The sequence below is a fragment of the Spermophilus citellus genome (assembly GCF_964194105.1).
Source record: "Spermophilus citellus genome assembly, chromosome: 9".
Taxonomy (NCBI): domain Eukaryota; kingdom Metazoa; phylum Chordata; class Mammalia; order Rodentia; family Sciuridae; genus Spermophilus; species Spermophilus citellus.
Genome location: NC_138191.1, coordinates 28,233,058 through 28,260,977, shown reverse-complemented (window position 1 = coordinate 28,260,977; position 27,920 = coordinate 28,233,058). Strand labels below are relative to the sequence as shown.

At 37.9% G+C, this 27,920-nt stretch overlaps 1 protein-coding gene and 1 long non-coding RNA gene across 3 annotated transcripts in view; both read right to left on the bottom strand.

Annotated features, from left to right (window-relative positions):
* LOC308656941 (uncharacterized protein) overlaps positions 1-27,920 on the bottom strand; it is an 867,415-nt gene that overhangs the window by 565,101 nt on the left and 274,394 nt on the right. The gene's annotated exons all lie outside the window — the stretch shown is intronic.
* Positions 1,742-27,920, bottom strand: part of LOC308656951 — a 30,875-nt gene continuing 4,696 nt past the window's right edge. Inside the window, exons 3-7 of one of the 2 annotated variants that reach the window (XR_014023807.1) lie at positions 24,171-24,458; positions 7,268-7,469; positions 5,366-5,542; positions 4,129-4,177; positions 1,742-1,842 (exon numbers count right to left, since the gene is read on the bottom strand). This is a non-coding gene — a long non-coding RNA (uncharacterized lncRNA). The remainder of the gene's footprint in view (positions 1,843-4,128; positions 4,178-5,365; positions 5,543-7,267; positions 7,470-24,170; positions 24,459-27,920) is intronic. The other variant, XR_014023808.1, reaches the window with a different exon arrangement.

The window sequence follows — 27,920 nt, the reverse complement described above, 5'->3', positions numbered from 1 at the left end:
GTAAAACAGCTTATTTTTAATTCAGAAGGTTGGATGAGCTAAATTGTCTATATGAAAGCCACCAAAACAGAGAAGCTGTAAACTACTGTTGCCTCAAGGAATTTTCAGGGATGATGTGAATATTCTGTATCTGTACTATCAAGAAAGTATCTAATAATCATACATGGTTTTTGAAATGCAGCTACTATTATAGCTAAGGAACTGATTTTTAAATTTTATTTCATTAAAATAAGATCATTTTCTAAAGGCTTGCTGTACCCAAAAGGTTAACAGGGTTTCAGCCCCCTAAAATACAGTCATTCAGAAAAAACATCTATTTATATCTAATAGAGAATAGATATATTTTTCGTCCTTAAGACTTAGCAAAGATCTCATTGTGTTATGTTTAAGAACAAAAAATAAGTTTAAGTAGCTGCCATATGAGAACTAATTTTAAAGATTAAGGTTTATATTCTGAAAATATCAGCAGAGATGGTGAATCCTCTGTAAAATCATAGAGAATGTGTTTAGAATGAAAAAACCTTTTCATTTTTACTCAAGGGAGATTTTTATCCTTGAATCCAAATAGAATATATTAACTATGAATTAAAGGCATCTCTAAAGTGTACTTTAGACAAAATATTTTGTGGAGCATATAAAATTAACAGACAATAAATTCCAGCCTTATCCCAGATTTGGTGGTCCTAAATTTCCAATGTAAATATTAGAGGCATTCAGACTCAAATAAAGAGTAAGTGACAGAATAAAGAGTAAACAGAAACAGTACAGAAATGATTTTTGGGTTTCATCCTGAGTTTAGCCTTTACCAAGGAAATATATGATTATTTTAAGAGCTAGAAGTGCCCAAGGCTGCTCAGTTCTCCATTAATAGACTCACTCTTACAATACCATAAAGAAAACAGAGAACTTTGTTAAAGGCTTCCATCATCTTGGGTTGAATCAATAGTTTCACTGCACTCAGCATTCCTGCTATGCCTTTAAGAAACCTGTGACTACATTTGACCTCATGCTCTGTTCTTTTAGAATCCCTGTACCCCCTTTATTTTGCCCATTCTTTCTTGCCAAGTTACACTCAATGAATGCATAAAAGTGGTCGCATACCACAGTTATTAGAATGAAGTCCCTTTACAATGTCATCTAAAGCCTTCCAGTTACTGTCCTCTTCAATTCGACTATGAATGCCACATACAGAGTCCTCCACATGACTCTGCATTATGTGACCTAGAGAAAACTGTCCTCAGAACAGTTTGTTTCCCACCTATAATCCACATTGCACTTTAGGGTTTATAATCGGGGTCTTGTCAGATTTAAATTTTTATTTTGTATAAAAGTTAATGGTTGACTGAAGAAAAGGCTTACATGTTGAATTACTCTTGTTCTAATAGATAGGTCCTAGAAAACCTTCCATGTGCCAATGATTTATGAAGACCATGTCTCCCAGGAGAAAGATGCAGTGGAGCTGAGAGAGCTGGGAAGAGAAGGCAAAACAGCCTACAAAGTGTGTGATTTCAGGGACAGCACCATGTATTTAAAAGATCATTTTCATAATATTTGAACACCGGATTGGCTCTGCTTCAGTGTGGTGCTTACAGAGAAGAGAAGGACAACAGCTTTGGGTACAGAAAAGAGGTCAGAGTGAAAACCATAGGAGTAGGTCAACTTTATGCATAACCATACACTCACCTATCCAGTGAATATAGCCTCCTGCATTTGGGAAGTTCCAGAGAACTGTGCCTTCCAAGCCTCTTCCTGTCAATATTTTCACATCATATGATATGTTGTTGTTGTTTGTGTAGCTGCTGTTTTTGCTATGACAGAACTGTCCATGATCTTGGTATAACACTGCAGAGAGAAGTTATTCATGCCATTCTCATTTTAGTGCTTACAAAGGAACAAGTCACTTTTTTAAGGGAAAAAGTCCCTAAGTCTCCTTAGACAAATAATAAAAATGTCCAACAGAAAACAGGCAATACAAACATGGGTTTAAGCAAAATAAACCAGTGACACCAGCAGATGGTTTTTACCCTGCAGCTATTTTGGCCTGTTTTTGTGCTCCTTTTTGTCAGATAATTACCCTCCCCTGAAGATTCCCTGGGGGCCAGTGATTCGAGTGATGCCTTTTCTTCATCATGATGCTCTTCACTATTTTCTTCAACCAAATTTATAAAAGCCCCTTTAGATATTAGGCAGTTCTACCTCATATGTTTAAAACACAGTGGCCTATCATGGCACATAGAAATTCTCAGTATGAATTTAGAAAGGGTTCATGCATTTCTTTCAACAAATAGCCTGCCCAGGTATCCATGAATCAAAGTGGCCCCCATCAAATGAATCTCCTTAGCAGCAGCATGCTATTTGTTTACCTGGGAAAAGGGAAAAATGTTTGTTTCTCCCCACATCAACAGAAACTGGAGACAACCGGTGAACACTGGGAAACTCCGGCTGTACCTACCTCCTGCCACAGGACTGCTTCCCAGGCTCAGTGATTTACCCCCCAATATGACTTTATAGAAAACCTACTCATTCCTCTTCAGGGAAGAAAGACAACCCTGTCCCATGACACTCCATACATCTGGGAACTTCACAGGACGCTCGATCCCTGCTTCTATCACTTAACCAGAGAAAAGTCTCTCCATGTCACCTCTTAAGTATTCCAGTGTAACCTACATCCTAGCCCCAGATTCTACTATTCAACTCTCTAAACCAAACCCTGGGAGTGCCTTTATTCTTTAGAATGTACACTCATAAGCATTCCCTGTTTGAATGCTATAGATATCATGCCATATCCATTTTAAATACTATTTTTGAGAAGAGAACACATAAACCAGAAAGGATAAATCACCTGTTGGCCCACAACGGATATCTGAAAAGTTTCCTTAGGCCTGACTCTTTTTTCTTTTCTTTTTATTTTTTTATTCTTTTTTAAAAAAATTATTTATATATGACAGCAGAATTTATTATAATTCTTATTACATATATAGAGCACAATTTTTCATATCTCTGGTTGAATACATAGTATATTCACACCAATTTGTGTCTTCATACCTGTACTTTGAAAGTAATGATCATCACATTCAACCATCATTAATTACCCCATGCCTCCTCCCTTCCCCTCCCACCCCTCTGCCCTAATCTAGAGTTCGTTTATTCCTCCCATGTTCCCTCCCCCTATCCCACTATGAGTCAGCCTCCTTATATCAAAGAAAACATTAGGCATTTGGCTAACTTCACTTAGCATTATCTTTCTAACTCCATCCATTTACCTGCAAATGCCATGATTTTATTCTGTATGATTTATGAAGTATGTGAGAGGAGGTCTGAATTTAACCCTGCCTTTAGACAATACTTGTGAAGGTGAATGGGACCTGGGTACAGGAAATCCTGAGACTGATTCATTCGGAGTAACTCTACAAGTACCAAAAGGAAAACATACAAACTTATGTGGGCAATGGCATTGTTATTTGGGTGAATGGAAATGGTAAAAATCAGCAGTTTGTGTGTATCTCTGTCATGGAAGTGGTCATGCATCTCTTTGTCCTTCCACCTGGGTTGAGCTTAGAGACAAAGTGCAGTGCCAGCCTACTCCCATCAGCCACTTGCTCTCAGAGGACCTGCTCCAGGTGACTGTCAGAGTCTTTCTTGGTGAGGAAGTCCTTGAGATGCTGACTGAGGAGGAGGCATCTCTCCCTTCCAGTGACTGCTGGGTAACAGGGTGCCAGCTCTCAAGCCTGAGCATGACTTAGAACAAACAATTTCCTGATGCAGGAACAAGGAAACACATCAGAATGCATACTGTATTGATAAGTGATAAGGATTTGAGGGAGGTGTTTCTGAAGGTATCATGGGGAGTCCTTCAGTACAATTCTGACTCATTTAATGCCAAAAGTCCATGAGCATTTACACTTTACTTGACCTCTCTTTTAGTAAGTTAAGAAACTAATAAGTTTTGGCATTTAATACAGGAATATTGAAGAAAGCAAGCAAAGTCCTTTGAAAACACACTTTGAAATTATGTTCTATAGGTACATAAATAAAGCAGACCAATTTTTCCCTGGATCTAGAGGGAAGATGATATACAATCAACATATCACATTAGTTAGCTTAGCACCCCTGGATGATCAGAATTACCTGGGGGCATTCGGCTCTTGTTCTTCATCCTTACTATCCTGTTTGTTTTCTGCCAATAAAAAAAGAGTAGACCAGTCACATTACACCACTCCTGCTTTACACATTGCAAACACAAGCATATAAATGTTCTCTGGGTACACTGGGATATCCTAAGAAGATTACTGAAGGAGAACCTAAACGTACCTACATACTCTTGCACTTATGAGAAAAACTGGCCTTATTTGGGGACCAAATGAGTAGGCAGTCCTGATAAATTACTGACCCAGATCCACTGTCTGAACTCTGGCAAAAAGTCAAGCATGTACTCCCCCCCCCCCATAGATCCTGGTAAAAGTGCCTAGCTGCCTTCTAAAACACATGGGTAACTTGCCTCAGCAGACACTTTACTTGATGTTGGTTCAGATTAGAAAAGACACTGAAAGTAGATTTAGATGGAATATACAGTCACACAAGGGAAAAAATTTTGATGCTCCACGGACACAGGATGCTTGGCCACTCAGATTTTGCAGGTGACAGGGTGAAGCCTTCCTTTCAGGGAAAATGCCATACATGGGCAATGAGAATTTGGGACAGGAGCTTAGAGCCAAGCAAACATGGTACCATCTCAAAAAATATAATCAATTTTGTTGTCCTTCTTGGATAGCCACAAATGCTCAAAAAACACTGTTGAGAATCGACATTTAACAAGACAAGTAGAGGAGAGATAAGAGGACTCATTGCAAAAGAATTTTCTCGATAGATGATGAGGCATCTGCATGTTGAAGAACTATCTGTTTCTTTGGATACATTCACTCTCCTCACCCCTGCCCACAATGTTCCATAACTTGCATTTGTCAGTGCGTGCCAGGTGGGACAGGTGGGGCTAAAAGTAGGAAGAGTGCAAGCTACCTGACCCAACCAATGCCTCTGCTTTAGACCTGGTCCTAGTGTTTGACTCAAACCAATGAGTAACCATGGGACCTGCCTGCAGGGAGATCTCTCTACCCACCTACAGGGCTGAAGTTAAATAATAGGGAACCTATCTGGGAAGCCACCAGGAGCCACCTTTTTCTTTTTAATTTTTTTTTAACAGTGGTAGACAGATAGCTTTATTTATTTATTTATTTTTATGCCTTTGTTTACTTTTTTTAAGCAGTGTTAAGGACTGAACCCAGTGCCTTATACATGCCAAGCAAGCACTCTGTCACTGAGCTACAGCTCCAGTCCACTGCCTTTTTATTGTATACTGTGTACTCACTGGCAACATCCAGAGTAGATTAAACCACATAGTCCTCAGAGAGGCAGGCTGGAGTCTTGGGAGGCCTGCGGAGGTGAGACAAGTCATGAGAGCTGGAATGAGCCAAAAATGCCTCATTCAATGAGTCAATCAGCACTTCATGCATGTCCTCCTCCACTTGCAGCTCCATGCTGAGACCTGTATGTAAGGAGAGCAGAATGCTAAAATATGAACGACTGGACTTCACAACTACTCACCTGGTCTTGATTAAAACCTTTGAAGAAAATCTTGAGAAGGCAGAGTGGTTATCCCTCCAAAGTGGAGAAACAAATCAAACCCCTTTGATTATAGAGTGTGACTTTTGTGGGAGTTTAAGAAGGAGGGTGGACTGTGAGAGAGGGCTTCATATGCTCAGTTTACTGGTTAGGTAACATTGCTGATGAGGAAGGAGACTCATCTTTCCCTGCGTGGTTTAGGCATATCATACCATGATGACAGCCGAAACAGATGGTACAACCCCAGTGTCTTTTGGTCCATGTTCCTTGAATGGTTCTGGTAAATCAAAGTTCCTGAGGCATTATTGATTCCAAAAGATGTTGGGCATTCAGGCCTTGTTCTTTAATATTTTGAATTAATATGATTTTGGTTTGGTTTGGTCACATTTCTTGCTATGGAATTCAACAAAGCCAAACCCACAAAATTGATGTGTGTTTCCTCCTAACTACCTTGAACAAGAGTGCACAGTGGTTCATTGTGAATGAAGGAAATCTGACTTTAAGTTTAACACATGGGAAAGACTGTCTCTAGGTTACTACACATAAAAACTAAAGGAAGATAGAAACCAAGAAAAGAACCACCAGGGGAAAACAATGGATCCCCCTCCTGGTTATCAGAATGGATGAAATGAGTACATTCCGTGCTTTTGCTCTTCCTTGGGACCTGTGATCTCAAGATGTCACCATTACATTCATTATCCATGATTTTCATATTTACTTGGAGTCCATTGTCTCTTTTGCTTTAGATTGCCTTGAGTTTCTGCAAATATATTCATACAGAAACAATCCCAACAAAACCTTAATCTACTGCCTTATTACCAACCTTGTACCAATTTATTCATAGGGTGAGTGTATTCTTTATGTGATGAAAGGAAACTCTGAGGAGGACACTCAAGGAACTCCTGGGTTGTATCTTCTGAGAATGGAAAGGTATCCCTTTCCTTAGTCACTGGTCAGATATCTTTTATTTGGTCAATTAATAGCATCATATTCTATTTTCTAAATCTTGTGATCGGTTAAATCTATTCATTATCCCAGTGATCAAGAACACAAACTTGAAGACTGGCTTCTAGAAAACTCTCTTGAAGACTCAGACCTTATTCCAGAAGCTGGTGCTTCTTGGTAGATATGAGATTATATATGGGGACTAAAATGATGTGTGGGTTCTACAGACCTTCCAATGAGGAAACATCTTTCATGCAACTGAGACAGCAGGATAATTTCTATTAAAGGGAGTGGAGTGTGTCAGGGTACAGTCCAGGCCTTCTGGAATGATTCTAACACATTCATGAGGATCCATACAAACAATAGCTCCCATGATGCAATCAAGAGTATTAACCTATTTGTACACTCACCACTTCTCAAAGTAGACTTACTTTGTGTTCAGGATCAAAAATTAGCAAGAACATTATAGGAGAGATCAACTGTTACAGCTTGGAGGAAAGAGACCATGCAGATCTCTGCTCCACACATGCATAAGTGGTGCTTGTGGGGCTGCTGCAGTCTCCACAACCACTCCACTCTGGTTATTCCTGTGTTCATCATCCTGAATTTTCACTGAACTGCCCAGAAATAATGACTGATACAAGTATAATACTCATTTAATGAGTATTAAAAGCTGCATCCAGAGAAAAGACTTCATACTCACCCAACAGTCAACACTGCAGCAGGGAGGTTGGTGGATATCAGGCAATTCATAGTAACTGGAAGATGTCTTATGGCCCTCATCAATGAGTCTTTCAGGGCTTCTTCCACTTCCTCCTTTTCCTCCTGTCTCTCTTTGTTCAGCCTGATGTGATGAAGTGTATGATTAAACCAAGACAGACTGGATGCAAGAGTCCCAGGTGGTCCTGAAAGAGGTTTAAGGGAATGGTCACAGAAGGCTAGGGGAACTACCTTCTAAGAGAAAGAAACTGATCCACCTAGGATAATGGCAGAGTGCTGCTGCTTTCATGGCAGGACAAAAAAGAAGATGCACTGTCTAGAAAATGAGCTGAGGATGATGGATTCCCAATGCTCCCTGTTTGATATAAGCATGGCCCACAGCCCTCACAGAGAACACAACAGTGGTTCAAACTTTTCTATAAATTGCATCAATTTTTATATACATTGGAAGTCAATGCTTCTGAGACATTCCAGAATCCTAGAGATTTTGTGCATTCTAGGATTCTTTCTCTACATATTGTGAATAGATATCACTTTTTTTCTGGTTCCTTGGTATGAAGTCCCTCCCAATATGCTAAAGCCAATCATGCATAAACCAGATGTACCTTTCATCTTCAATTTATCCATACAAGAGTATAGATGTAGATTCTAAGTTTAAACCTTTAGTGGAGCTGATTATTTCTACCCTCATGAAGCCCAGCATAGGACAGTTCCCGAAATAAATGGGTAGATTTAGCATCACTGTTACTTTAAAGCTGAAGAGAACAACTTAGGCTGTAGCCATAAAAAAGACTTGGTAAAACTAATAAGAGCAGGGAAAATATAGAAAATTGTTGGAAATTAGCTCTTAAATTACAAGTAATAATGTGGTGTCTTTCCTATAAAGTGCACTGATGATCCAATCCCTTACATTACATGGTATAGTATTTCCATATAATATACACACACACTTCCTGGTACTTTCAGTCATCTACAGATTCTGCATAAACCTAATACAATGCAAATAGTATCTAAATAGTTTGCATACTGTATTGTTTATGGAATGAAAATTAAGCCTGTACATATTTAGTACAGCTGCAGCCATGAGAGGCCCAACTACATACATAGTAAATGATCTGCAGTTGATTGAAGCCACAGATGTGAAAACTGCAGATACAAAGGACTCAAGTTGCTTTAAGACCATTTTATGTATCTGCATTTGCTTTCATAAAAAAAAAAAAAAAAGCTTTAGTTTTAAGATTTGGGAGAAGCGTTACTATTTAATTGTTTTATGTCCAATGAAAATGGAAACCTAGTTGCTTGTAGAGTACTATTGTTTTCATAATCCTCACTTTAAAATCAAAAGAAATTGATGATTTTACACTAAGGTTGCTTAATGTTGATGTAGAGAATCAGACGTGACTGCATGCATGATTGCAAACGAGATGTTTTGTAGTCTTTGGTGGAGCTTGCCTGAAAACAGGATGTTCTGCCAAGAATGTACAGAATTAGATAGGGTGACTGCATGTGTGCTTGCAAAGAAGATGCTTTGCAGTCCTTGGTGGAGCTTGCCTGCAAACAGGATGTTCTGCCAAGTGGGCTAGGAGGACTCTGAGAAAAGAACATTATTTGCAAACAAGAATGTTTATCTGTTCTTAAAAAGAAACAGAGCTCAGAATGCTCCAGCCCAAGAGTAGATTAAGACATGATCAGCAAGTTACTTCTACATACACTATTTTGCAAGCTTATAGACCTGAGTCATTGCTAATGGATTGCTGCCTTCTTTGTTCATAATACTATAAAAAGACAGCTGTATTCAATAAAGGGGCTTCTTCTGCTTCTTCTTCCTTGCTCATGCTGACCTGCATTTGAGTTATTTACAACAACTGGCGTAGTCGGCAGTATACGAAACTTCAAGGGGAAACCCCAATGGATTTCCATGAATCACTGGTACTATATGGTACAGGAGTCACACAAATATGAGAAGAATTCCAGTCACACTTCAGAACACTTCTGGTAACCAAAATAGTTACTTGGCAAGCTCAACCAAAGACTGCAAAGCGTCTTGTTTGCAAGCACACATGCAGTCACGTTTGATTCTCTACAGTTATTAACTACATTTGCTATCCCTATATGCATCCATGAAAAAATCCATAAAATATGTTTATGTAAAATATGTTTATCAGCTAGATTAAAACTTCTATTATTTCTAATGTTTACAAGGTGAGATATATAGGAGTCTGTAAGATTTAGTATCAGTTACCTATACTCGGTTTCTGGCAGTTTCATAATCTCTCATATTTCTTTGAAGGATTCATAGACATATACTAAATAATATTCACACTGCACTGAATGCAATGATGATGGTTTTTAGAAGAAGTGAAAATAAAGTTTGTCAACAAAACACTGTGCTCTGTGTGAACATATATATTATCTATGAAAGTACACAGCACTGTTTTTATTAAAACATGCCCCAAACTATTTAAATCTATTTTAGTACTGCATACCAATCTTACCAAAGTCCTAGTTTAACACTATCTTCTTTCCTTGGTAAACTGACTAGATTGATTGGATTCAGTGTTCCAAATAATCAACTAACATTATGACAAATCAAATTTTTATAGTAATGTGAAAAGAATTAAGTGTGGACTGTATCCTTTCTTGCTTGTTTTTTTGTCTTTTCTTGACAATGTGTCTTTGTATATTATTTAATGATATTAGCAATCATATTATATCTAGAAAGAAACAGTCTGGGCTTAAGCCACTTCATGAAGGTTAAAAAGACATTTTTGACATAGTAACTTGAATAAAATGGGTACTGACATAATAAAAATATAGTGTAGGCAGATCTTAAGCAGTAGAAAAATTATAGAATATTCATGAACTATATGCAATTAAAGTATATATAACCAATTTATCTGGCATAAAATGCAGGACATGATAAACAGTAAGTAGTATGACTGCACACCAAGGAGGAAATAGGAATGAAGTTTTACTTCATAATAACTGACTGAAATAGAAGATTTTTAAAAATTTTTTTTCAATTCATATTAAGTCCTTTATTGACCTTTGAAGGTGACACACATGAACATATATGAACTTGTTCCGAAGGAGCATAAAACCTAGTAAATATAATAACAGTAACTGTAATGGTTTATAGAACACTTTTACATACATCCTCTTCTTCAGTCTTCACAGCAAGGCAATGTATGTATCCTCATTTCATGGATGGGGAGACTAAGGTGCTAAAAGATTAAATATACTCAACGTCACAGAAACAGTGACTGATGGTTATTAGTGTGGTACTTTTAGGTAAAAGGCAGTATTATAGAGTGGGCTAAAAGTGAAGATTCTGAAGGAAGACAGATCTGGACTTAAATATTGGTTTTTGTCCCTAATTAGTTGTATAATTTTTGGCATCCTCTCTAAGCATATTTCCTCATCTACAAAATAGAGATAAACTCAGTTTTACAGAGTTGCTATGAGGATTAGAAAAAATATATGTGAAATATCTATCCTAGTTTTGGCATAAAAATGGGAGTTTTTAAAATGTATGACAATATGATTTTATTTTGTGGTTTTAAAGGAAGGTATAGAAGATTCAGAGGAGAAAGATGATTGCCATTTGGAAAAGTAGTTAGAAAAGCTTCATAGCATTGGAGTTGGACTATGAGCATGAGGTCTTGTGTTACAACTGGATCTTTTCAAGAGTTAACAACTAAATTGAAAAAATTTTTTAATTGGTTTTTTAAAAATAAATGACAGTAACACAAGATACTTTTAGAGCTCTTACTATTCTCGTTTTGAAAACAGAATTGAACTATTGTATTGGGGGAGATTAATTAAACATTGCAAAATATATAGAGCACTTATACTTAGAGCTTTAATTAAGTATTATTGATTTGATGTTTTCCTGGTGAACTTAAAAGTACAAACTCCAGGAAAAAGAGGAATATTCCAATAAAATACTAAACAACTTAGCGTACACAATGTGGGGAAATGATGAAATATAACCTAATGGGTTAATTGAGAAGTTTGGTTATTGCACTGATAAAATACATAGGAATTTTCTGGCTCAATTTAAAATAATTCGGCAAATAATAGAACAGAGGTCAAAACAAGTTGTTTTACAAGTCCTCAACCAATGCTTGTGACTCTGAGCCAAAAGAGGTCAAGGAGACAAATTCTAAATAAATGTCAAGATGGTACATTTTAAGGTCGCCAGAAACTGTAATTGTAGATCAAGAGTTTTGGACATTTTTCCTCTACAACAGACAACTGACTAAATATCTTTAACAAACATTTTGCCATGAATGCTTTGGGCAGAGCATTATGCTTAGGAGTCCAAAGAGGAGAATGAATGATGGTAAGTTATTTACATTTCAGATAAGAATCCTGTCATTTATGTTGTTACTAAGAGAAAAACAGCATAAAGATTTTAAATTATGAATTTAGAACACTCCTTAAGTTGCCAAATAGTAAGAGAAGTTTAGGTTTAACTGTTGCCCATTTTAGGAAACTGCCAAAAACTATTGCTCTCTCTGAAACAAACATTTTTGTAGATATTTTCTGTCCTGTAAAATTACAAATGCAAGAACTTGACACTTGATCAAACAGAAAGTTAATCTGGTTTCATTTTACTGCTTTAAAAACTAGAATGAAAACAAATAATTATCATTTAGAGATTTGCTTCTTTTTGTAAAGGATTGTTTTAATATATACATAGATGTGTATGCCTGTGACACTATGTATATGTATGTATATATATACATATATATGTAGGCATATATAAACATGTATGTATATTAGCACACTAGTAATATATTCACTTATAGATGGCTCTGCACTGGCTCTGGTCTGTCTTTCATCTTTCATTCACTGTTGTATTGAGATGTACAGGATATCTGGGCAAGGTTACTCCAATGGTTGTCAGGAAGAGAGTCAAAGTAAATTACCTGAATCACAAAGAATGCAATCTTATGACACTGATGATTTTATCTTGGTGCTGGAATGAACCCAGAGAAGAACCTTTACGTAAATTTATCAAGTACATGATATTTTGCCTAAAATCCTTTACTGAATTACTTACAGCTCCTCTAACAATTTTGTCTTTTTTTTTAACTACCAAATTCAGAAACTGAAATTATTCTTCAGTAAAAAATATTGGAAATTTCCATTATATTTAGAAAAGAAAAAAAAATGTAGCTACCTGGAAATCCTTTCAGAGTCTGTACATTATTCTAATAACTTTTTTCAACTCTTACATTCTCAATTTTATGTCAGAAATTTGCCAAAATTAAGAAAAAAGTTTGGGCTCCAATCTTTCAGGTCAATTTAATGTTCAGTATTCATTACTGACATAAGTTATATATCCATGTATTTGAAAGACTGAAAGCTCTTGAGAAAGCTTTCACCTGTGATTACTTTAAATGCTTTAAAAGTGAGGTCCCTTTGAGTCATAATTTAAGAATTTTTAGTTGATACCCTTACTGAGAAGCAAGAATATGGAAAGGACAATGAAGGAACAGAATCAGAAAATGGTAAATAAAATTACTTTATGACCATTCCAATTATATCTCCCAATTAAAAAGTGGTTTAAGAAATTCATGACAAAGATTTACTGTTGTATGGCATGAAGTCTTCACTTTCATACTTCTACAAGTACACCCTGGACTTGATTCAAATTATTCCTTCCCATCTAAGTCTTTCTGACGTGGATGGAGGTATGAAAAAAAAAAATCAATCACTGAGTTACTGCTGAGACTGATAGCTACAAATCTGTGTAGAAATAAACTAGTTGTTCCTTTAGATGATGCAAAGTTGATTTAGGGAATAATGAAACTTAGCAGCAGAGCAACTCTGGATAAGGGGCAAAAACAGAATGTAGAAAAGCGAACTTTAATTCTAAATGTGTTCCCAGTCTCCAATTCTTGAAACACAATGACACTAGAATCTGGAAGCTTTCAATTAACCAGAAACAAGTATAGTTGCATAATGACTAGGGCAACAACTGATCCTGGGAGAAAGCCACCATGAGTGCACATTTCGTATCACTCCCAAAGTGTTTGGGGTAAATACTGCTAAATTAAACAGGACACAATTCCAGTATTTTTAGATTCTTTTGAACAATTTATGAAATAAGAAAACTAAGGCTGTCAGGGAACAAAATAACTCCAGAAACTGAGAAAAGGCCTTTCCAGATGAATATCATCTGTAAACACTTGTGATTATGCTATGGTTTACTTAGGTGGTGTTCCTCAAAAAGCTCACATGCAATACAATCCAAGAATTTTCAAAAGTGAGATGATTTAATTGAGAGCTTCTTCCTAATCAGTGGATTACTCTACTGATATGGATTAATTAGGTGACAACTATGGGCAGATAGGGTGTGCCTGGAATTGGGGTGTGCCTTTAGGAATTATGTTTTGTCCCTGGAGAGCTCAGCTCCCTGACTGGCATGTCCTGAGCTGTTTCTCTCCACCATACCCTTCCACCATAATATTTGTTTCGGCTCAGTCCCAGAAATATGGAGTCAGCTGACCTTGGACTGAATCTCTGAAACCACTAGCTAAAATAAACTTTTCCAACTCTGTTCTGTTTTTGTCAGGCCACAGTGGCACAAAGCTGACTAAAACAGAGTACAAGAAGGCAAAAGATATTTTTTACCAATGAACTATACCATAGGGAATTATTGGATACAAATGATTTGAGATTTCTACTTGCTGAAATAGGTATATAAGTAAGGCACTCTATTTCTTTTACCCTTCATAACTACTGATGTTGGGCTCCTGGGATGCTGTGGGCTTGTTCAGCCGTGCTGGGGATGGAGCAATAAACAAAATAATATACTTTCCTTGTTTTGGAGTTACAGCTAAATATCTAAATTATAACTTGCATATAGGATAAATATCTAGATAAAATATAATTTGCATATAGGTTATAAAGGAATACACAAAATGATCAACTTCACCAACCATGGTAGGAAGTGACTTTCTAAGCTGGTTCCTGAAGGAGACCCAGGAATTAGCTGCTGGCTAGCCTGATTCTGATTTCCAGAGACTAATTTTCACAGGCCTGAATAACAAACATATCAGTGACTTCATGCCCTAATTTCTTATATTTCATTCTTCTGTTTACTAACTTCTTAAATATCTAAAATATTTTTAAACTAGAATATTAAATAATCATTCTTTCAAAATCAAATACTTTTTATGTCCACTCAAGTATAATCTTTCCAACACTAAGGACCTAGAAAACTGGGATGTTGAATAATCTGCAAAATATTTCTGTCTAGACAATCAACATACAAACCACTTCTACAAAGCTCCACGGAATATCATGGCTACAGGTTCTTTTGGAGATTCTACTCATTTAACAATCTTGAATGTATTATTTGTTTTATAAATGATTATTAGAAAAAGACTAGTTTCATATAAATAATTCCATGAGAACATATTCAGTGGCATGAAAAATTTTCTGACCACTTTCAAAATTCAAGTAACCATTACCCCTTTGTTACTGTAGCAAAATCAAGAATGTGATAAGGTAAATGAATTTTTCTTCAGACCCCAATTAAACCCCTATCTCTTACCATGCACGAAATTCAAAGCGGATCAAGGACTTAGGAATTAAATCAGAGACCCTGAAATTCATAGAAGAAAAAGTAGGTCCAAACCTCCATCATGTCAGATTAGACCCCTACTTCCTTCCTAAGACTCTCATAGTGCAAGAATTAAGATCAAGAATTAATAAATGGGATGGACGCAAATGAAAAAGCTTCTTCTCAGCAAAAGAAATGATCAGTGAGGTGAACAGAGAGCCTATAGCTTTAGAGCAAATTTTTACCACTTGCACATCAGACAGAGCACTAAACTCTAGAATATATAAAAAACTCAAAAGGCTAAGCACCAAAAAAAAATCAAATAACCTAATCAATAAATGGGCCAAGGAACTGCAGACACTTCCAAGAAGAGGATATACAATCAATCAATAAATACATGAAAGAATGCTTATCATCTCTAGCGATTAGAGAAATGCAAATCAAAACTACTCTAAGATTTCATCTCACTCCAGTCAGAATGGCAGCTATTATGAAGACAAACAACAATAAGTGTTGGCAAAGATGTGGGGGAAAAGGCACAATCAAACATTGCTGGTGGGACTGCAAAATGGTGTAGTTGATATGGAAAGCTGTAAAGAGATTCTTTGGAAAACAGTGAATGGAACCACCTTTTGACCTAGGTAGGTATCCCACTCCTCGGTCTATACCCAAAGGACTTAAAAACAGCACACTACAGGGACACAGACACATCAATGTTTATAGCAGCACAATTCACAATAGCTAAACTGTGGAACCAATCCAGATGCCGTTCAGTAGATGAATGGATAAAGAAAATGTGGTATATATACACAATGGAATATTACTCAGCAATGAAAGAGAATAAAATCATGGCATTTGCAGGTAAACGAATGGAGTGGAAGTATATAATGCTAAGTAAAGTTAGCTAACCCCCCAAAAACCAAATGCCGAATGTTTTCTCAGATATAAGGAGACTGATTCATAGTGGGGTTGGGAGGGGGAGCAAGGGAGGATTAGATGAACTCTAGATAGGGCAAAGGGGTGGGAGGGGAAGGGAAGGGGCACAGGGGTAGGAAAGATGGTGGAATGAGATGGACATCATTACTCTAAGTACATGTATGAATACACAAATGGTGTGAATATACTTTGTATAAAACCAGAGATATGAAAAAATGTGCTATATATATGTAATATGAATTGTAATGCATTCTGCTGTCATATATTACAAATTAGAAAAAAAAGAAGAGAGAGAGCAATGAAAACATGCAGAAAAAAAAAAAAAGTTGCTTTCTGATCCTCCAAAGATGGGACACAAGAGACTATGAAAAGAGTACTTCCTAACCTACTTTCTAGAGAAGCTTATGAATGATCATCTTTTCTTATAATCATATCAAAGTACTTACGACTATGACATGATTTCATTTTATTTTTGTTTTTACTTTTTTGGGTGGGAGGGTTCTGGGCACTTGACCATGGAGCCACATCCCCAGCCCTATTTTGTATTTTATTTAGAGATAGGGTCTGAGTTGCAGAACCACTGGGATTACAGGAGTGCATATCAGTGTTAAATAGTGCATTGACCACACTAACTTTAAAATTAATAATGATTATTAATTTTGCTCCTACTTGGAATTCCATGTACATTTGTAAGACTTTTAAAATGTGAATGAAATTAACCTCATCCTCTATTTTCTGCATTCTTTTTCTTAACCAGTCTTTGTTAAGACAGGGATCTGTTTACAGATCATAGAAAAAGAATGATTTCTACAGATAAATTATTTTGAGTGTTTTGTTCCTTCCACTCTTAATAGATATCTTCTAAAGTTCATAAATTGTGCTTTTTGGGAACTTATAATTGGAGCAGTAAAATAATCTGAAAATCAAGACATTATGAATGTTTATTTCTAAAGCAAGTGTAATCAGGTCCTTGTACTTGTAATCAGGGGATACGTAAAATCGGCATTAATCTATGGGCTGGGGTTGTGGATCAGTGGTAGAGCACTCGCCTAGCACGTGCTAGGCCCTGGGTTCGATCCTCAGTACCACATAAAAATAAGTAAATAAAACAAAGGTATTGTGTCCAACTACAACTAAAAAATTGGCATTAATCTAAACTGAGTCTCTAACCTCTACACGATGTTTTCCTTTAAAAAGATACTTTGTGAGACCTCTGCTTCAAAAAGTAGTCATTAAAAATCGTTGTAAACTTTCTTTTCACCTTTAGCAGGTGGACAGTGGACACTGGCTGGAAGCAGAAACAGGAAGACAAGGAGAACAGGCAGGAACAGACCACGTGGAGAAGTCCCTGCAAGCACGCATGTACAAACCCTGAAAACAGTTAGGATTTAGATCTTTGCAGAGGGTTTACCAGAAAGAGTCTTCTTTTAGTTTTTTTTTTTTTCAAAGAGAGAGTGAGAGAGGAGAGAGAGTGAGAGAATTTTTAATATTTATTTATTTTTTTTTTAGTTCTCGGCAGACACAACATCTTTGTTGGTATGTGGTGCTGAGGATCGAACCCGGGCCGCACGCATGCCAGGCGAGCGCGCTACCGCTTGAGCCACATCCCCAGCCCTTCTTTTAGTTTTTATTTGTTCTTTTTAGGTATTCATGACAGATGAGTGTAGTTCGACATACTATTCATACATGGAGTGTAACTTATTCTAATTAGGATCACATTTGTGTGGTGTTTCATGATGTGGAGTTTGAATGGTGGTGTATTCATATATGAACACAGGAAAGTTATGACAGATTCATTTTTTTTAGGGACCCAAAGATTTTTCCACAGATTCATCTCCAGAGACTTAACATTACTTGTGTTGACTCATAATGTATACCCTTTGTTCAAATCTGCCAATTTGGGTCCATAAATAAAGATTTTGCTACCACACATATGTGGATTCCCTCAGGCATGCCCATCAAACTTAACCATGCACATTCACTCATGAACTCACTGTTCTATACCAAACTCCTTTCCCTTAGAAATTATTCTCCATCAGCCTGGAGACTTGTAAGACTCTCCATCCTAGAGACCAGCAAGAGCTCAATACAGAAATATTGAACTCATGATGGATTCTTCCCTCATTCTTTCTCACCCATTGTGCCAACAAGTTATTTTTGATTTATGGCTCTTACCTCCTTTTCCTCACCTTTTCTATCTTCTTAATTTGAAACTTGATGTTATGGTTTTGTCATGAGGTATTTCCCAAAAGCTACAATGCAACAAAATTTGGGGTAGAAATGATTGAGCTGTAGCCTTAACCTAATCAGTGAATTACTCCCTGATGGGATTAACTGGTGGGGTGTTGCCGGAGGAAGTAGTTTACTGGGGGCATGCTACAAGGTATATATTTTGTATCCAGAGAGTGGAGACTCTGCTTCCTAGTCACATGTGAGCTACTTCCCTCTGCCACACTCTTTGATCATGTTTTGCCTCACCTCAAGCCCTGAGAAAGGGAGCCTCCTGCCTATGGATTGAGACCTCTGAAACCGTGAGCACTCAAATAAACATTTTCTCCTCTACAACTGCTCTGGCCAGGTCCTTTAGTCACAGCAGTGAAAAAGCTGACTAAAACACGTGAACAGATCTTCTCCCCATAGTTCACTGATGGAAGATGGAGGCCTGCATGAGCTGGCCTGCAATACAGACTTAAAAGGGGACTAGGTTTGGGATATGTTGGCAAGCAAATTTGATAATGGATTATATTTGGAATGTAGGCGGAAGGGAAGAATCAGGGTTGAAAGCTAGGTTTTTATTATAACAGTGAATTAACAGAGATCCCATTTATTAGGAGAGAGAAGTTTGGAGTTAAACAGGGTTGAGGTGTAGAAATTGGGAATTTTGTTCTGAGATGCCGGTTGGATATCAAGAGTAGACGTTGTGTAATAGTTAGTTTGAGATGTGAATCTGGACAGGAAGAGATGTGTGGAAATCATTGATATATTGATTGTATTTTTCCACATGTTGGAAAACACCTAATGATTATCTAATTTTTACTTTTTACCTGCACATTAATTATGAAATATTTTCTCCTTTGGAGTTTTACTTCACACTACATTATTCTCTCTGAAAAAATACAATATTATTCTTTGGACATTAGGCACATATCTGATTATTGTACATGATTGAACACTTGTGATAAGATTTCTAAATAGGTAGAAATGAATGAGTTACGTGCCTTTTTCAGTTCTACAAACTTTGCTTCCTTTTACTATATTCTTCTTCCTTCCCCAAAATAAAAATTGGAGATAAGAAAAATAATTAGCTATTCAGAGCAAATATTACAATAAACAAAGTTGTTTTACTTAGTCTATTGTTTCCTGGAAAATACACAACATTTCAAGAAAAATGAAGTTAAATGTAATGCAAACTTCTTGCTCCACAGCCCACTCCTCGATTGGTCGCTGCAAGGAGAGTTAGAAGACATTGCATTGGTGGTTGCCTGTAATTGCTTAGCTACTGCCTGAGTATATATACATGGTAACTGCGCAATAAAATCAGATCTGCTTCCTGCTTGTCTCTAGAGGTCTTGATTAGCAACTCTGCAGCCACACTCTACCCTGTTTTGTGGACCGCTTCCCTGGACAAGTGAGAGCCCACACAGCTGCCCCAAACATCCTATAAGACAGGGTGTGCCCCCTCACAGAGTGGTGAGGAAGGCGAAATGGGGAACCTATAGAGTTCCACGACAGACTCACAGCTGCAAGTGCTGCATACTCTCTTAGATACTAGAGGTTTAACCCTAAATATGAGAGAAGCCCAGAAGTTCTGGGATATAAACACTAACCCATGCATCAATGCTACTGATGTTTCTGATCCTAGGATATGGGACAAGATAATCACAAATGAGTGACAATCTGAAGTGAAACAGGGGTATGCTTTACCACTACATTTTTTTCCTATTGTGATAGCCATTCAGCAAAGTTTAGGGAGTCCTGCTATAGATTCTTGCCATATAATGATGGCCCTGAGGGAAGATGAAGCTGTGAGAGACAAAAAAGGGGAAAAAAGCAGGGACAAAATCTACTTCAGAGCAAGCAACCACATCACGCACAGGAAAACAAGGGAAAAAATCTAATTCCAAGCAAGCAACCAAAACAGGTGCAGGAGGAAGAGAGGCAGGAAATGATACTGCTGGCGTGCATAGTACAAAAAGAGGTGACCACAAATGGTGCAAGTGTGCCACCTTCTACTGACAGTCAAAGGTTATATCCTTCCCTGAGTCAATGGCAATGGCCTCCTTATGAGGCAACACCAAAGCCAGCAAGGGACTATGACAGCTTAGAAATGACCAGGCTGCTGAACAGGCCCAAGCCATGGTCTCCCAGAAACCCCTTCCAGGAGGCCAGAGATCCTTTTGAAGATCTATGTAAGGTAAGAGATGAAAGTGAAGTAAGGGAGTACAAACCTGCCTGTCAACATGGTCCCCACACCACAGTGCCCTGCCACTTGGTATCCACATGCATTGGGTACCCTGGAAGAGTTAAAGAAGGCAGTAAAAGAGGATGGGCCCCAGGGGCCATTTGCAGAGCAAATGCTCGAATCACTCTGTCTTGAACTTAATTGCCCTCAAGACTGGTAGGACCTAGCAAGAATAGCTCTTGAGCCTGCAACATTTTTGAAGTGGAAGGCATTCTTCTATGATGAATGTGAACAACAGGGGGATCGTAACCACACCACAAATGTTAACCTCCCAGCTGAATGCTTGCAGGGAGAGGGAATCTACAGTTCCCCTGTGGTACAAGTCACAGGCCCACCAAATTATTTCAATCAGGTGTGGCTCTGTGCTCTAAGAGCCAGGAGGAAGTTGCCAGCTGGCAGGGGGTACACTTTCTATACAGGGCTTAAGGCAGAAAGCCACTGAGGACTTGCCACAGTTTACTGACAGAGTAAAAAGGCAATAAAAGGGAAGGTGTCTCATGAAGGAGCTAGGGTGGCCTTAGCCAAGGAACTGATCTGGGATGGACTAAATAACAAACATAAAGCAGCAGTGGTGCCAGTATGCAATGGCACACTGCATGACTGGATTTTGGCCACCCAGGATATAGGGACACAAGCAGCTCAAGCCTCTCTGCTGGCCTCAGCCATGGCAGTTGCATAAAAGAAGGACTACAGAGGCTTGCAAAAAGCTAGTCAGAGTCTGCAAAAAAATGTGCACTCTTTTTTCCTATTGGTCCTTTACAACCTGCTTGAGTAAATCTCTAAGAGTTAAAATCTAATGCTTTATGGCAAATGGATGCCACTCATTATGCACATTTCTGAAAATTTAAAATGCATTTATATAATCATCGATACCTATTCAGGGTGTGTAACGGCCACAGCATCCACAGGAGAAACCACAAAAAAGATCATCTCCCATCTACTTGAATGTTTTGGAATTATGAATGTTCCCATGTCTATGAAAACTGACAATGGGCCAGCCTATACTAGCAAGACATTTCAAGTGGTTTGCAATGGTTGGCATATACAGCAATTAACTGGGATTCCCTATAACCCTTAGACTCAAGGCACCACAGAAAGAACACACAAGGAATAAAAGACCATGCTACAAAACAGAAGGGGCGGAACTATACCAAGTCCCCTCATGATGCCTTGAAAAGAATCTTATTTAGTTTAAATTTTCTTTCAATATCAAACTTTCCAACAGAAATAGCAGCCCATAAACATTGGTCCCCTCTCACAGGCACTCCCATCTACCTATGGTCTCATGGAAGGATCCTATAGCAAATGAATGGGATGGTCTGGGGGCCTGCCTAACCATGGGTGGAGGGTTTACATATGTTAACAGGAGCCTCACCCCATCTGGGTGCCTGCCAGAAAGTCAAGCCCTGGACCCCCAGAACCACCATCCAAGAAGATGAAGGAACTAACTCTGGAGGAGAAACCTCACAAACAAAGGACTCAACAACACAAACGGACCTCACATAAAGTAACCTGGGATGATATCAAAGGTGTTGTTGAACAAGCCACGAGACTGGCCCCTTTGCTGGGTGGCAATATCATCCCTGGGCCTATGATGATGGTCCTAGTGTATGCAATACTCACTGCTAACACTGAAGCCTCCCATGAGTTAAATTGAGTTTTGGTCACTAGCTAGGCCACCACCTTTAACAGTGGCTAAAGGGGCTTTACCCAAGCTCTTCTCTAATAATTCCAGCCTTATTGATCCTTAATTATCCATCCAGGAGGTAACCATATCCTGGAACACCAGCATTACTCTGCCCATTTGTTTCTCCACAGTAGATAATGAAACCTAAAATCCAGGCAGTCCTCTCTGTTTTGCTCTTGCCAATGAAACTACTGTATATAACTATATAGTTGGGCTATCTCTCACTGACCTTAGAATTATAGTTAATGCTACCTATAGCCAGAGCCTCCCCCATGGCAAATGCAAGAAATTCTTGCTGCCAACATACCCAACAATGCGTTTTGGAAAGCCCCCCTCGGATAATGATAGCATCCCATGGAATCAATGTGTCACTGTCATACCTTATCTCCTTGATAAGAGGAATTACTCTGGGGAAGAACAACATCTATGAGCCTAGGTGGGCACAGCTCCCTGGAATGTAACTGAGGTGCCCTGAAACAATATGGGCTATTGTAGTAACTGCTACACAGGACAAGCCACTACCAACTGGTATGCAGAAAACCAGTATGGCATGACGGATATCATGCCAATATTACTAGCTGCTAGACCCATCAAATGGGCAGCAGACAGCTGAATGGGTTGATATTGAGTCCAGACCCTGACCATGGATTTGCCTTTGTGCCAAATTATACTCATACCCACTAAGCAAAAACTGGTGTTATGCCACTCTTTGCCACGCTAATAATCAATGATACTGATGGCATAAATATCACTCATACAGAGACCTGTGTACAGTCAATACATCCTGCTGGCTCACAAATTGTCTAACCCCTGCTATGAAAGCTAAACATATTTTTATCCTCGGAGTACCTCCAGCAATCTGGCTTCCAGTGAACCTGTCCAGGGAGTGGAGGAGTCCCTGGGACATAGAGATGAAGATTCTTCTGAAGGAGATCCTACATCGGACAAGGCATGCAATTAGCCTCATCATCACTGGGATTATTATCACTGCCACAGCCACTGCCGCTGTTTTACTCACTCAGAGTATTCAGACTGCTCAGACTGTACTCAATTTGTCTACACGATGGCATAAGCTTTTGCCATTCAAAATGACTTAAATAAACTGTCCCGAGCCACTATTTTAGTCATTTGGCAAAAACTAGACCTCCACCAGTAACAACTAGATATTCTGATTATGTTGCAGAGGCTCACTTGTGACCCTGAATTCCATAGTATTTGTGTCTCCCAATATGTTGTATCTGAAAAATGTAACCTTCCACTTTTCCAATTTTTCTCAGTATATTAAGGGTGCTTGGGATGTAAACTATGTTATGATTATGCATAACCTTACCAAGGCAATTGTCAAAATCAATGAGACAAAGGTGTCTATTTTGAAAACCTCTTCTTTCTTCCAAGGATTGAGTGAACACTGGAAAAACCTGAGAGCCAAATTAACTAATCATTATAATGCTATTACCCTGGCCCTACCATTTCTTGTATTGTGAGATGCTTATGTAACCATGGAAAGACCACTGAACAGAGAACAATAATGCTGGCTGAAGTCCTTGCAGCACAGTCAGAGGGGGGGAGATGTGGGGGACAAGTGCATGGAGTACGCATACATGGCATAATTTAAGGGTGTTTGAGTGGCAAACCATTCCCCCATGCTAGGCCTATGAGTGGCAAACCCTGCACCCTGTAGACACAGCCCTGGGCATGAGGTCATATGATGTAGTCCCTGTGCTTGATCCATGGCCCACTCCTTGATTAGTCGATGCAAGGACAGTTAGCAGAAATTGCATTGGTGGCTGCCTGTAATCTGCTTAGCTACTGCCTGAGCATATATACATGGTAACTGCGCAATAAAATCAGAGCTGCTTCCTGCTTCGTCTCTGGAGGTCTTGATTAGCAACTCCGCAGCCACACTCTCCTCTAGCCTGTTCTGTGGACCTCCTCACTGGATGAGAGAGAGCCCACGAGGTTCTGTTAAAATTGGTACAAGTATACGTATTTCAAAGCAGCCTTGATCTCTAATTTATAAATTTGCACAGAAAATATGCTACCTACATGCAAAACAATGAGAATAAAGATAAATAAATATAACATTGCTATAAATACTCGAGCACCGTAACTGGTTAAAAAAGAAAAAGATATTATGGTGGTGCTGGCTTTTCAAAGGGAAAACCATATGCGATGTATGCAGAGAAAACATACTGTGCAAACTGAAAGTCAACGTGGCTTACCGAGTGGTTGAGCTGAGATGATCCTGGAATTTTCCCCAGCCAATGCAACTCTTGCCTGCTGCTCACTCATGTACTCTACAAATGCATAACCTCTGTGAACTGAGCATCCAACTATTTTCCCATACTTCGAGTGGGTGAAAGGAACAGCTTAAATGTGAACTGTCTTGACAATGGCTGTTTAAATTGCCGATGAAAACATGTGAATTGATGCACGTGTGAGGTCATTCTTGTTGGTGAAGCTAATGGCCTGTGTGTTGCCAGTCATGGCTAGTTCACCTAGTTTTAATCCTTAAACAAAGAAACAAAATATAACAGTCATAAAGTAAACATTAGATCCATAGGTGTCACTGCATTATTTTTAATATTTTTCAATATTTTCAATATTATACTAGGAAAGTTCAAATCCCAAAATATTACCGATTTTCAAACACAGAAACTATAAAACTCAATAATACAATCAATAACTTAGACTTAATTGACATATATAGAATATTTCATCCTTCAATGAGAGAATATACTTTGTTCTCAGAAGCACATGGATCCTTCTCTAAAATAGACCATATACTATGCCACAAAGCAACTCTTAGCAAATATAAAAAAACAGAGATGCTACCCTGCATTCTATCAGATCATAATGGAAGGAAATTAGAAATCAATGATAAAATAAGAAATAAAATCCACTCCCAACACCTGGAGACTAAATAATATGCTATTGAATAAACAATGGGTTACACAAGACATCAAGGAGAAGATTAAAAAACTTTTAGAGGTAAATGAGAAAAGAGATACAACATATGGAAATCTTTGGGATACTATGAAAGTAGTTCCAAGAGGAAAGTTCATTGCACGGAATTCATTCCTTAAAAGAAGAAAAAGTCAACAAATAAATGACTTAACACTACATCTCAGAGCCCTAGAAAAAGAAGAACAAATCAACACCAAAAGTAGCAGAAGACAGGAAATAATTAAAATCAGAGCTGAAATCAATGAAATGGAAACAAAAGAAACAATTGACAGAACAAAAAGTTGGTTCTTTGAAAAAATAAATAAAAATAAATAAAACTGACAGACCCTTAGCCATGCTGACGAAGAGAAGGAGAGAGAAAATTCAAATCACTAACGTGATAAAAAAGGAAATATCACAACAGACACTATAAAAATACAGAAAATAATTAGAAATTATTTTGAAAATCTGTACTCCAATAAAATAGAAAATATTAAAGGCATGGAAAAATTTCTAAAGTCACATAATTGGCCCAAATTGAATCAGGATGATATACACAATTGAAACAGATCAATTTCAAGTGACGAAATAGCAGACGCCATCAAATGTCTACCAACCAAGAAAAGCCCAGGACTAGATGGATACACAGCCAAGTTCTACAAGACCTTTAAAGAAGAACTAATACCAATACTCTTCAATTTATTTCAGGAAATAAAAAAAGAGGCAGCACTTCCAAATTCATTCTATGAGGCTAATATTACTCTGATTCCAAAACCAGGCAAAGACACATCAAAGAAAGAAAATTTCAGACCAATAACTCTAATGAACATAGATGCAAAAATTCTCAATAAAAATTCTGGCAAATTGAATCCAGAAACATATCAAAAAGATCATGCACCACGATCAAGTAGGATTTATCCCAGGGTTGTGAGGCTGGTTCAATATACGGAAATCAATAAATGAATTCATCACATCAACAGACTTAAAGATAAGAATCATATGAACATCTCAACAGACACAGAAAAAGCATTTGACAACATATAGCACCTCTTTATGTCTTCATGTTTATAGAAAAACTAGGGATAATAGGAACAATATCTCAATATCATAAAGGCTGTCTATGCTAAGCCCCAGTCTAACATCATTGTAAATGGAGAAAAATTTCAGACATTCCCTCTAAAACCTGGAACAAGACAGGGATGCCCTCTTTCACTACATCCATTTAACACAGTTCTTGAAACACTGGCCAGAGCAATTACACAGACATAAGAAATTAAAAGGTTACACATAGGTAAAGAAGAACTCAAATTGGCACTATCTGCTGATGATATGATTTTATACCTGGAAGACCCTAAAAGTTCTGCCAGAAAACTTCTAGAACTAGTAAATGAATTCAGCAAAGTATAAAATCAACACCCAGAAATCAAAAGGCATTTCTGTCTATCAGTGACAAATATAACAGCTTCTATCTCTTGGTTCTTTTGTGATGCTAACTGCACTCCCAAGTAATTATCCCACTTCTGTCTATCAGAAAGGGAAACGAGGAAAACTACCCCATTCTCACTAGCTTAAAAAAAATAAAATACTTGGGAATCAATTTAATGAAAGAGGCGAAAGATCTGTATAATGAAAATTATAGAACGCTAAAGAAAGAAATCAAAGAAGACCTTAAAAGATGGAAAGATCTACCTTGCTCTTGGATAGGCAGAATTAATATCATCAAAATGACCATATTCCAAAAGCACTATACAGATTTAATGCAATTCCGATAAAAAATTCCAATGACATTCTTCAAAGACATAAAAAAGCAATCATGAAATTCATCTGGAAAAATAAGAGACCCAGAATAGCTAAAGAAATCCTTAGTAGGAAGAGTGAAGCAGGTGGTATCACTATATCAGACATTTAACTGTACTACAGAGCAATATTAACAAAAACAACTAGATCTTAAACTGTACTACAGAGCAATAGTAACAAAAACAGTATGGTCTTGGCACCAAAACAGACTGGTAGACCCACGGTACAGAATAGAGGACACAGAGACTAACCCACAAAACTATAATCATCTTATATTAGACAAAGGTATCAGGAACATGCATTAGAGAAAAGATAGCCTCTTCAACAAGTGGTGCTGGGAAAACTGGAAATCCATATGCAACAAAATGAAATTAAACCCCTATGTCTCACCATGCTCAAAACTCAACTCAAAATGGTCAAGGACTTAGGAATACAACCAGAGATCCTGCATCTAACAGGAGAAAAAGTAGGCCCTAATCTCCGTCATGTGGGATTAGGCCCCAACTTTCTTAATAAGACTCCTGTGGCACAAAAATTAAAATCAACAATCAATAAATCAGCTGGACTCAAACTAAAAAGTTTCTTCTCAGCAAAAGAAACAATCTGTGAGGTGAATAGAGAGCCTACATCTTGGGAGCAAATCTTTACTCCTCACACATAAGATAGAGCACGAATCACTAGGGTATATTAAGAACTCAAAAAGCTAAGCACCAAAAAAAAACAAATAACCAATCCATAAATGGGCCAAGGACCTGAGCAGACACTTCTCAGAAGATGATGTACAATCAACCAGCAGATACATGAAATAATGTTCATCATCACTAGCAATTAGAGAAATGCAAATCAAAACCACTCTAAGATTTCATGTCACTCCAGTCAGAATGGCAGCTATTATGAAGACAAAGAGCAATAAGAGTTGGTGAGCATGTGGGGGAAAAGGTACACTCATACACTGTTGGTGGGACTGCAAATTGGTGCAGCCAATATGGAAAACAGTATGGAGATGAATGAAACCACCATTTGACCCAGCTGTCCCTCTCCTCGGTGTATACCCAAAAGACTTAAAACACAGTAGACTACAGGGACACAGACACACCAATGTTTATAGCAGCACAATTCACAATAACTAAACTGTGGAACCAACCTAGATGCCCTTCAATAGATGAATGGATTAAAAATGTGGCATATATACACAATGGAATATTACCCAGAATAAAATTATAGCATTT